Genomic DNA, 12802 nt, shown 5'->3' with positions numbered 1-12802 from the left:
CAGGTGTAGCGTGCTAACCCTAGAGCTCCACACAGGAGCGGGTGATTTTTTAAGAAAGGGTCTACGGATCTGTTGAACTCCAGTGGGAGATTTGTTTCACGCCATCACACGTTTCTTTCACACAAGTTTTTTTTTTTTCTCGTCTAACAGAATGCGGTGCGCAGAAACTGACTTTATTCTGCAGACAGTAAAAAAACAGACTTTATCCCCTCTTTATAGAACCATTATCTGTCTGGGTTTTATATTGGAGTAATCACTGACTTTGTGGACATCCACGTGGAGAACAGGGAAGTGTTTTATCGAGAACGATTTACATTTTACAAGCCCTCCGTTTACACGGAACGTACTGATGCGGTCAGAGTTGCGTAACTTGGGCGAGACAGTGGGCTGCGCCTCACCCAGGTCTTGAACTTGCAACCTCTAGCGAATCTGGTCTCCTGAGCTCCACACCTCTCAGGTGTTCATTGCCCTCGCCCAAAGAGACAGCGTGCTTTGCATTGTGGGCCGGTGCCTTTCCACGTCAGTGACTGCCCTTCGCTCTGCCCGTCGATTTACCTGGAGAAGAGCACCCCGGCTTTTGAGGGGAAAGACCGTCATTTCAGCTTTTCTTCGACGGCGGCAACAGGAACAGACAAAACGTCACTTATTTTTTTTTTTACATTACATTACATTACATTTATTTGGTAGACGCTTTTATCCAAAGCGACGTACAAAAAAAGTGCATTTCATGGTCACAGACAACTGCTAAACACAGGTTCAGTAAGGTACAATGCTTATTTTGTACGGCTATTTCTAGCCAAGAACGCGGTTTAGTTCACACAGCGAACGCTATTCTGACCTAAGGGCCTAAGGCGTTCACCTCGGTTACCGGGTTTTCAAAAAGCCGGCGGGTCGAAAGTCAGAAACCCCCCCACGACGCCGATCGCTTCCCCAGACTGAGCGGCTCGCCTCTCGCCGGGGCGAACCTGCTGACCCGCGCGGCGCGGTGCTCCGAGGACGGCCGATTTTTCACAAAAATACGAGACGACCTCAGAGCCGCCCTCCTCGTTTTGAGAACGAAAACCCATTAAAACGAGTAACCATGGTAATTCACCGAGGCCCTGTTTATTTTTATTCCTCTCTCTCTCTCTCCGTGCTCCATAATGGCCGTGCAGAGAAGGGAGAGAGCGCGAGACAACAGTTTTTAAATAAACAAAAAAAGAAAAATAGAACGGCAGTGATAAAAGCGTCTCTCTCTCTCTCGCTCTCTCTCTCGCTCCCGTTGGGAGTGAGAACGTGCGGGTTTCAGGACTGGCCCCAAAATGTGCGTGGGTCAGGCCCGGCCTTGAGAAAGGCTTTACCATACCCCAGCGGAGAGGAGACGTTCCCCGCCCCTTCCCAGGGGGCCGAGCGTTAAGCCCTTCCTGCCGCGCAGTCCGCCACGCACACCCGCCGTGCCGTGGGGAGAAGGGAGGGTGCGGCCGAGGGGGTCATTCTGGGGCCGGGGGGGGGCGGGGGGGGTCTGTGTGTGTGACCCTTAAAAAGCGCCGCTACCACGGCGAGCAGCGGTTCCAGGAACAGCGCTGCCTGGAAGTCCCCGTGTCCCGTCCCAGCTGTGCCGAGCACCCTTATATTTATTTATATAGACACACCGCCACCGCCACCGCCTTGTGACCTGGCAGCCGCGGCAGACATCTCACAGTGCCAAAAAAAAGAGGGGTGGAGGGGAGGTGTTGGGATGGCTGAAGAGATGAAGCGTCTATGGTTACACCCCCACCCCACCCACCAAAAAAAAAAGGTGTTCAGCAATATTACACTTGTACTTGGGGGGGAAAACCCCACCACCTCTTCCAGACACGGCGTCCAGTGAGGTTACACTCGACCGGGAATGACCTGCACCACCCCGCCCCCCCTCCTTGAATGCTGTCCTTCCACGAATGAAAATCCAGCTCGGTGCCGGCTTAATTACCAGAATCTTCCGTTTCGCCACCCCGGCATGCCAAGACGCCTGGTGATCTCAAAGCGTAAGCTCCAAGCCGCTGGCTTAATCTGTTCAGCGTCGGTTCGCATTTTTAAAAAAAACGCACCCCTTCTGCGCCCGTCCGGCCGAAGGCCACTGATACACTCCTGCGCTGTTCTGCTGTTCTTAAAAATTTTTTTAAAAAAGGCCAGATGACCATGACTATTGTCTTCCTATTACCTGTAAGGTCCCCTGTAAACACAGGCGGAGGTGGCAGTGCACACACACACACACACACACCTAACCATCTTCACCAGCGTCGAGCGGCCCGGCCTGACCAGAGGCCATCTCTGGCCCACTCTTTGTCAGCTGGTCGTTACCGTGTCATGTGACTTGCCCTTTGCCACAGTGGCCCTTCCGTTTTTTTGTTTTTGTTGTTTTGTTTTTTTTTGGGTTTTTTTGCAGCGCACTGAAAACGCACGTCTCTCCGTCCCCTGGCGGCTCGGCCACGTTGCAGGACGCTCGTCTTCAGACAGTAGGACAGAAGTCACCGGTTTTGCCTGCTGAGCTCAGCGATTTTTTTTTTTCGGCTGCACCCTCCGTCCTCCCTGCCCTGATGCGGTCTGTAACCAGGCTGCCGAACGGGCTTTTTGTTTCTAATTTTAAGCCTGCATGCGAGAGTGTGACAGTGTGCAGATTTTTTATTTTTTTTCTCTCTTGAACCCTGTCTACTGTTGCCCAACACGGTCATTTGTGTGAACCTCAGTTTTTCTAGAAACCGCTTGGCTTGCAGAACGGCGCGGTGAATCACTGCCATCCCACTGCTGAGGAAGCTCCCGGCCTCTTCTGCCATCGCCACATTTCTGTTCTCCACCTTAAACACGGTGGCAGACCTCGTCTCCAAAATTTTAAGTGGACCCCCCACCCACCCCCATTCATGTAGGTGTTCTCACCAAGATAATAATAAGAAAATAAGTCTACATCAAAGCTCAATTAGTTTTTTTCCCCCCTCCTCCGTTTTATAAAGTGTGTGACCTATTTTTCCCACCGGTGAGCGGTCCGGAGGACTCCCCAGGGACCGACTGACCGACCGACCGCGTACCAATTTAAAGATCATCGGCGGCGAGTCTCCTTCAGCACACCGAGCTCCGAGGGAGGACCTCGCATTTAATTCAAACCGCCCCCCCCCCCCCAAAGTGAGAGAACGGCCACTGCAGCCCCCCCTCAAACATACATCATTAGTAATTCATAGATATGTACCTTTTTTTGACACTTTTAAGGACATTCTGTGCTTTCCCCTTGGATAACTCTCTCTTGCCCAGTTGGTATTAGTGAGTTTGACAGGACACAGATGTGTTTCCACAGCTATTTGGCTATTTTGTAATGCAGTGAATATCAGTCAAAGGTGTGGAAAGAATAGCACGGAACAACATGTTGGGTAATACTTTGGGTGGCAGTTATGAAGCATTTATAAAGCCTTTATGACCATTAATATGCATTACATAAGGGTTCGTAGCACTTTTCAGATGCATAAGTGCAAGTTTATATTGAGACTAGTTGTGCTTGTGCTTATAAACAAAACCAGGAACCAAATTCACACCTTAAGAAATCCGAAATCAGAGTTGAATTTTAAATCTTTATGTGATTTAAGCTAGTGCAGAGAAGAGAGAAAGGAACATTGTTGGTCTGGTTTGTAACAACCCATGACACTGGAATCACAGGTAAGGTCAGGAAATCCCCATCGTATGGGTGTGAACATTTAAAAATAGCCATTAAGGTAACATTCTCAAAGTAATTGGCATTGCGATCGTAAAAAGATGACGGAAACAATAACCAAAACAATGACGTTCCGCGCACTCCCGTGCGCAAGCAAGCAAGCAAACAAGCACTCGCACAAACGATTTAAGGAGGGATAGCCCCAGCTTCTATTCGTGCAGCTATCCTTGCTTTCCACTTTCCCGGGCCCCTCTTTGAAATGCACTCTGAAAAGCAGCTTGCGCCCTCTCTAAAACCAAATGCCTTAAGACCATTAATCACGTCCGCATGACACCAGATAAGGTGACGCGTCCCCCCCAGTCCCCCCCAGCCCCCCCCCCGCGCTCCCCCCCCCCACCGTCCACACAAGTGCTAAATCAGCTTAAATCTGCCTGCTTTCAGCACGGTACAGGCCGAGGCCCCGGAGAGAAGCAGCAGCGGGGTTTCAATCAAAACAATACCGCCGACCGCTAGCGTTACCGTTAGCATTAGCGTACCACCCGACGGCACGCTAACCGCCGGTTAATTAATTAATTAATTAATTAATTACCGCAATCCGACCGAACGACGGGCGTTTAAACGACTCGATTCGAACGTCTCGGGCGCGCTTTTGAGCGCGTTTTATTTACGCCCCAGCGGTGAATCGCCGGACGTGTTCACTCAGTAGATTCGAATTAAAAGTGGTACGGCGAACGAATGTTTCTGCCTGACTATCGGGGCTCTCCGTTGTCTTCGGTATCGCGTAGGTACAGCGCGCCAGTGCGGAGGACAACTCTAAAATCTGATGCGTACAATCGAAAGGCTTTCTTTCGCTGCGCTCATCCTTGAGAAGTGATTACATTTTTCTTTTCACCTTGTACCAGCGGGACTTTCCTGCACCCGTTATTGCTTGTTCCCGTTACCCCCTGACAGGGACAAACAACTGATTGTTTATTTTGGGGGGAGGGCCAAGAGGATGCTTGTTCCGCTCCTCTGGGTGCTGGTGCTTTATAATATTTTGAAGCACACTCACACACAGACACGCATGCACACAGACACACACGCACAGTAAAGCAGACGTACACACACTCACATACACACACACGCACACACACACAATCCCACACCCACACACGAACACACTCTCCCCTCCCCGCGTGAGCAAATGGCGTCTGCGGAGGTGTTATCTCTCACATTCCCCCGGCCCTCTGCGGCTCCGTCAGACGCTAATCTTCGCTTGTCACCGAGCTTTCAGAGAGCGCCCGGCCGTAATCAGTCAAGTGGAAAGGACTGGGGGGGTAGAGGGGGGGGCAAACACATTCAGGCTCAACAAGGGCATCGGCACAGGCCGGGCCAGGCCGCCCCCATCGCCCAGACCAAAAAAAAAAAGTTTAAATACTGATCCATGCGAGTGGCCCCTGGGGCCCGTATTGGTCTCAGAGCGTGAGGGGGGGGGCCCGTATTGGTCTCAGAGCGTGAGGGGGGGTGCCCGTATTGGTCTCAGAGCGTGAGGGGGGGTGGCCCGTATTGGTCTCAGAGCTGGAGTGCTGATGCAGACCATTATGGCCTGTAGGGAAAAACTGACCCCAGAACAGGAACAGGGGAACAGGGCCTTCAGTGTTTCTGAAGCCGGGGCGTCTAACTAAGCTCCCCGCGGGCCGCGGGGGCTGCTGGGTTATTTGTGGCTTCGTTTCAATCGGCTGCCGGTTAAGGCCTTGAGAACAATGTGTGTGGATGCTTTCGCCAAATCAATGACTTAAATCCCTGTCACTCAAATCACGGTCCTCGAGGGCCAAGAAAACTGCTGGTTTCCCACCCTTCCGTTACCTGGGAGTCAGGTGTGAAGACAGACTGGCCAATCGGCAGCACAAACTGTTCAGTTAATTACTTGGCAGAAAAGAAAACCTGGGCCGGATTTGGATTTGAGGGCCAGATTTGACTTCAATGGACCGCTTTGTGCTGAGAAGACCCAGGAAAACCGGCAGACACTGCGGCCCTCCTGGACCGGAGTTTGACACCTGCGGTCTAACGCCTCCTGGAGCAGGAGCACTGGTCTGGGGTGAGGAGGCCGCTGCCCCCATCCCATCCTTATCCTTTATGCGCAGTAAAGCAAAACCTCGTCTTACATCAGCAGTCCTTACCCTGAGATCCTCTTCTGAGTACGACCCTAAACACGACCCCACATACTAACCCCAACCCGAACCCAGATCTCTCCCCCTTCTGTTCAGTTGCTCTGCTAATTGGGAGCCTTTGATGAAAGCGTGTCACCGTTTGATCTGGGACGGCCCCCCGCACCAGGGCAGGACCAGGGAGGTTACCGCCAAGCCAAAAGCCGTTGGGACGCTACGCCACGCCAACCCCCCCCCCCAAACAAGCTGAATCAGATCTCGCCGTGGCGGCAACCCAAGGCGGCGCGAATCAATCAGGGGCCGGCCGGCGAGTCTCGATTACATCACGGGTGGCGAGCCAATCGCAGCAGCCGAAGCGAGGAATAACAACAAACAACAACAACAACAACAACAACAACAACAAAAACAGCCAATCACATGCAAGAAGTTTTTTTTTTCTCGCTGGTATTGCCACGGGTGTCGCTCCTCCTTTGCTAACGTAACGACCTGAGTACGAGGGGGGGGTGGGTGGGGGGGCTGCGTCTGAAGACAAAGGTCTTCAGTCAAGTCACCGGGACGCAGACACGTAAAGCTCGTCCGTGGTGTGATCCCATTTGACAACCCGTCATAAAGCCAGGTCCCTGGTAAACACCTTGAGGCCAGTGTGTGTGCGTGCGTGTGTGTGTATGTGTTCATGCGTGTGTGTGTGTGTGTGTGTGTGTGTGTGTGTGTGGTGTGTGTGTGTGTGCGGTGTGTGCGTGTGTGTGTTGTTGTGTGGTGTTCGTCAGTGTGTGTGTGTGGGTGTGCGTGTGTGTGTGCGTGTGTGTGTGCGTGTGTGCATGTGTGCGTGTGTGGGAAAGAGAATGGAGGTCAGCCTGGCACAGTCAGGTTCAGTCAGATGCTGCGTTCGCCATGTCATGTGACTGTGGAGATGCCCACTTAAGTCTTTTGTGCCGCTGCTGTTTTCTGAAATCCGCTCCAAGGGGGAGAGTCGGGCCGCACAAGGTAACAGTGGCTTGTATTGATTCTGCGGACACCGCAGCCCAAACCCCCTCTCAGACATTCTTCATAAAAGCGCCAATCTTATTTATGCTTCCACTCTCTGATATTAGGATGAATGGAAGATGGCCTAGAGCGGCTACATGACTTCTCTTTCTCTTTCTCACTCTCACTCTTTCTCTCACTCTCACTGTCTCTCTCTTTCTCTCTCACTCTCCATCTCTCTGTCTCCCTCTTTCTCTCTTTCACCATCTCTCCCGCTCTCTCTCTCACCCTCTGTTTCTCCCTCACCCTCTCTCTCTCTCTCTCTCCCTCACCCTCTCTCTCTCCCCCTCCCTCTCTCTCTCTCTTTCTCTCTCTCTTTAGCTCTCTCTACCGCTCCCTCTCTCTGTCTCTCTCACCCTCTCTCTCTCTCCCCCTGCGCTTTTCAGAGTTCTCTTTGTCACAGTGCCTCTGAGTCCTTTTTCGGCAGAATGAATGGCTCACAATAGCAGCGGCTTACGGCTAAGCCGCTAACCAGGCTCACCTGGGACGGCGTTCCCCGTCCCGTCCCCGTCCCGTCCCTGTGCCGTGAGCCGGGCGACCCGCTCACCTCTGACTGTACCGCGCGGGGGGGTCATCGTTTTGATTGACACGGTGACATCACCGTCATTCCGGTAACCTCTCCGCCCAAGCCCATTACTGGATTAAACCCGCAGGCTTATTTCCATTGGCCCACTGGAAAGAACCGGTCATTTAGGCCACGCCCCCTTAGAAGGACACCCGCTTTATTCATAAAAAATGTTAATATTTTATCGGTAGCACCAGATACCATTTGTCATTAAGCAGACATTGTCTTTTAACTTTTTATTCTACCAATAAGCTGCGTCATACTCCATTCTAAAAACTATGGTGTGTTACCACTCATTAGAGAACTGGAAGCGTCCTGGATATTCAGACAGTGAGCTCCCGGTTGGCTGTCGCGTAACGAGCACTCAGAGATATTTATACACAGTTTCAGCTTTTCGGCGACAGAACCGCGGGCGTACGGTTGTAATCCCCAGAGCGCGCGCTAAGCCGTAAACTTTAAATGAACTCTTTACTTTACTGCGCGCGTTCCCCCACGTTGCGACACCACAAGCGCCGCAGCAACAGCGCAGCCGCACCAGCGCAGCCACATCAGCGCAGCCACATCAGCGCAGAGCACCAGCGCAGCCGCAGCAACGCAGCCACACCGGCGCAACACGGCCGGGCGGAGGGAACACACGGCGCGGCGGTTGGGTCCGTGCGGCTCAGCTGCAGCGACTCTCTGGCTTGGCTTTGCACCGTTCAGCGGTGACAGTTCGGCGCGGTTAAAATGACGCAGCAAATGTAGGCACGCGAAAGGAAACATCTGCAAAGAGGCCTGGCAGAACAGGAGAGTGTAATGTTAGCAGGGTGGGGGTGGGTAGTGTGGGGGAGTAACCCATAAACATTATGTAAAAGTCAAATAACTCACCGAAGAAATCATTCACTGCGGGCTTCTCAACCATCACCTACTCCCCCCCCCCCCCCCCACCCCCCTCCCCTCCCCCGTTTGCGAGGTCTTCTCTGTGAGATCGCGTAACAAAGGCCGGCAGTGTATTCCGTGCGAGCGCTGCTGGAAGCCGTCCAACCGCCCGGCGCTCCAGCACACCGCCGTTACCGCGGCTCCGACAACGCAGGGCCTATCACAGCGAGCGGCCGGCCCGCACGGACCCCCCCCCCGCCGCCCAACCACCCCCCCGGCCCAAAGGCCCCCGCCCCGCTCCAGCAAACAATGAACCCAGAAATCATTTCGAAATAAATAAATAAAATAAATAGCCAGCCCAAAGAAATTTACACAGACAGAAACACACACTCATTGTGTGGGTGCACACATACACCGATACACACACACACACACACACTCTTATTGTGTGGGTGCACACACACACGCACACACACACACACACACACACTCATTGTGTGGACACACACACACTCTTATTGTGTGGACACGCACACACACACACTCATTGTGTGGACACACATACACACACACACTCACACACCTCATTGTGTGGACACACACACACACACACACACACCTCATTGTGTGGACACACACACACACACACACACACACACACCTCATTGTGTGGACACACACACACACACACACACACTGGTATTGTGTGGACACACACACACACACACTCATTGTGTGGACACACACACACACTGGTATTGTGTGTCTGCGTATCTCGGGAGCACAGAGAGAGAGCCCTCTGGGTGCACTCTCTGCGCTAGGCAACAGCGCGAGGCAGCGCGGGCCGGCGCACTGAGAGGAAGGCCCTTCTCTGCGGCCATTTTCCACTTTCCTTCAGCTGCAAGGAGCAAATCCCCCCTCTCCCCTCCCCAGCTGTGTGAGCGCTGTGACTATTCAAACACACCGAGGCCCTCTGTGTGACACGCAGCACCAAGCAAGGATTTAAAAGACATCCCTATAGATGCCGAAAACTCTGTTTTTGTACAGTCCAGAAAACACCACCCCTCCAATATCCCCCCAACCCCCCCCCCCCCCAAAAAAACCTCTATTTAATGACCACCCCCTCCCCCCCTTAATGAAACATGGAGTGAGATACGTTTACTTAAGAACATTTATGTGTTCCGTTTTGTTAATGTATTTTATAACTGTCAAAAGAAGTTCTCAGACGCTGTGACCTTCACGTACACTGTGCACATGTAAACTAAGGCTCTGTTTAGTCTGGTGCGGATTTGAAAAGTGCAGCTATAATGTGTATGCACTGTAAATCTGCTACCACCCCCCCCCCCTCCCCGACGCGTAACTTTATCAGTGACATCACGCACCTCAAACCCTCTCAGGACCAACCTCAGCCAATCATTGGTCCCAGCGCCCCTCTGCCCCGCCCCCCTGGGGGCCGATGTGCATGCTGGTTTTTATTCCAACCAATCACCTTAGTTTGAGTTTTTTTGACAGCTCTGTAAACTAGGCTGGTTGACTCCTGGACTTGAGCACAGAAGTAAACTCTTTAGGATGCGCTCGCAGTTTGCAGCTGAAGCTGGCGCTTACGCCATTTTCAGATCAAGATACGACTGAGCTGACTGAATAATCAAGAAGAGAAGTTGGCACAAAATCCTGAAAACGGATGGGCCCTTGTTGTGCGCCCCTGTGACGCCCTGTCAGGGTCCCAGCGTGTCGGAACGCCGAGGGCCCCTGGCGGCACGGTTCCGATTCATGTAGCGCAAACGGTCCGGGTCCGATGGAACCGTGGCGCCGTGCGGCGCGTAGCGTAGCGTAACCGGGCAACAAGCAGGCGGACGCGGCGCGGGGGAGAGGCCTCGGCCGTCATTCTCGGACCGTCGGCTAACGAGTCGCGGTGACGCTCTTCCGTAACGGTGCGGTGAAGAAATAAAAAATAAAAAAACTGAGAGAGAGGCAAACATCACGGCTTTGCAAAACACAGAGCTTTTTTTTTACAAAAGCGCGCGCGCATATCGCCTGCGGTCGGGCGCTGACCGGAAAACTTCTCCCTACTTTGACCGGACAAAGAACGCCGCTAACATTTCAGCTAACCTAGTCAGCCATAAAACTTATCCTGTGTTCCAAAAAAAAAAAAAAAAAAAACTAATTCTGAATCGGGCCACAGCATTTTGATCTGAGTATCGTGTGTTTTTTATTTTTTTTTATTTTTGAGGGTTCATTAAAAAACGGAGTCTTCGGGGGTGGCGTGTGGATGGCTAGACTGGTTTAAAAAAAAAAAAAGAAGCAGCACTGACACACTGAAGTGCTTTTCAGCAGCCTGCAGGGTTTTCTGCCTGAACACTCCAAACCAGCCGGACCGGTAGCACAGCCTGCTCTCTCTCTCTCTCCCCTCTCTTTCCTCCCCCCTCTCTCTCTCTCCTCTCTCCTCTTTCTTCTCTCTCTCTCTCTCCCTCTCTTCTCTCTCCTCTCCTCTCTCTCCTTCTCTCTCTTCTCTCTCTCCCTCTCCTTACCTCTCTCTCTCTTTCTTTCTCTCTCTCCTCCTCTCTCTCTCTCTCTCTCGGGTTCATGCGCCTTTCAAAAGCATCTTTTCAGAAGCAAAGTCCCGAGTTTCAACAGCCTGCGTTACCGCGCCAACGGCAGTTCATATCGCCGGTTACAGCAGCGCAGACTGTGTGCGTGTGTGTGTGTGTGTGTGTGCGTGCGTGCGTACGTGCATGGAGGGGGGGGCGGGGGCCTGATAGTGGAACTGACTACCCAGGGACCCAAGCAGGGAGGGGGAGGGGTGGGGGGGCCCTCAAAATACCTGAACTAGAAAGAGGAAGAGGCCCAGTGACTGCATTTCCACAGGGCCCCGAATTTCATGTTACACCCCAGTGTATGTGCATGTGTGTGTGTGTGTGTGTGTGTGTGTGCATTTGTGCATGCGTGCATGCGTGTGTGCATGTGTGTGTGCAGGCTGGTGGGAATCTATGTGGAATTCTAAATCATCCAAACATGGATGCATTTTTATTAACACTATTTTTTGTTTTTTTAAAAATAAATGAAAAACTGACAGAAAATCCTACAGTCTGTTATCAGTACGCTGGGCTGCAGGCGAATGGAGAATGGAGGCAAGCCGCAAACTCTCGGTTTCCAAAGGCCCAACATTTTCTCTTTTCTCTCTCTCAGCTTGTTCAGGTATATAAAGGGAAGATTTAACAGCCATCCGCCGCGCAGAGACCGGGGCTATTGACACAGGCGCTGCGAAGTCAAAGACGCCTGTTTACTCAGCGATCCGTGTTCTCCCGCGTCCCGCACGCAACACACACACACACCAAATGTCAGAATTCCTACAGGAACGGGGGGTTTCCCCAGAGACCAGCCGGTCCACTTCTAGTCCGTGTGTGTCTTCATCTCAGTGCATGAACAAAGTAGCCCTAGCTGCACACCCCTCAGAGTGCTAATACATTGTTTTTTTTTTTGTGTGTGAATAATAATCGATTTGGGAGGTGACTGCCTAGCACAACCCCCCCCGCCCCACCCCCACAACCCCCTCACACCGGTGACAAAAAAATGACACAGTTACAACAAAACCGAGAAAAAAATTAAACGCCATGAAGAGGCTGAACTATGTGCCCTTGTGAAACTATCGCTCGCTTCCTACGTCACGCTCTTTTTTTCCCCTCAGAAAAGAAATCATTGAAACTCATGACAAGAGAGAACATTTGGAGGAAAAGAAAGGGGGGGGGGGGAAGGGGGGGGGTGATCGCAGCCGTCAGCCAATCGGGGACCGGCATTCAATGACACATAAACTTGTTCGGTGACGGGGGGGGGGGGAGTTTATCGGGACAATATGAGAGAATTTTTAACAGCAGGCAGCAAGTCTTTAATTTGCAAGTAAAGCACCAGGGGAACACAACTTGGGAGTCAGACAGAAAACGTTGCCCCTCCCCCCCTTCCCCCAGCAACGCTGCTCTCTCTCTCTCTCTCTCTCTCTCGCTCGCTCTCAGAGCAGTTAACAGTGGCTGGAACGCAGCCAATTTACACAACGCCGGTTCAGAGAGTGAGAGAGCTGCTAGCTAGCGGCTTTCACATTGCTACACACTGACCTACATACGCTTCCAGTCAGCTGATTGATTCCTCCGCTGCGGCCGTCGGCCAATCGGGCGCGGGGGTGGAGTGCGCGGCAGCCAATGGCGGCGGCCGCCGTCGGAACGGAGCCCACAGTTTCCATACAGTTTTCAATAATCACCAGGAGCTGCGCAGTCAAATAAGCTCAAGAGCTGTATATCTTACCCAGGGGAGGGGGGAAGGTTGTAATCTAAATTGATAGCTCCTTTCCTCGTGAAAAAAAGACAAATACAGCTGGAAAAGGACGGTTAAATATTGACTGCATTCAGCCAGATTAAACAGCGAGTTCTGCTTCTGCCGTTTCTCTGCTGTTGCTGTGCTTTTTCAGGAGACACGCACGCGCACACACACACGTACGCACGCACATATACACGCACACACATGCACACACGCATGCACACGCACACGTACACACACACCACACAC

The 12802-nt window shown here is 52.3% G+C and overlaps 1 protein-coding gene across 1 annotated transcript in view; it reads right to left on the bottom strand.

Annotated features, from left to right (window-relative positions):
* Positions 1 to 12802, bottom strand: part of foxo3b (forkhead box O3b) — a 55841-nt gene that overhangs the window by 21806 nt on the left and 21233 nt on the right. The gene's annotated exons all lie outside the window — the stretch shown is intronic.

The sequence above is a fragment of the Anguilla rostrata genome, chromosome 6 (assembly GCF_018555375.3).
Source record: "Anguilla rostrata isolate EN2019 chromosome 6, ASM1855537v3, whole genome shotgun sequence".
Classification (NCBI taxonomy): Eukaryota; Metazoa; Chordata; class Actinopteri; order Anguilliformes; family Anguillidae; genus Anguilla; species Anguilla rostrata.
The sequence above is the reverse complement of the archived record's forward strand: the minus strand, read 5'-3'. Positions and strand labels throughout refer to the sequence as shown.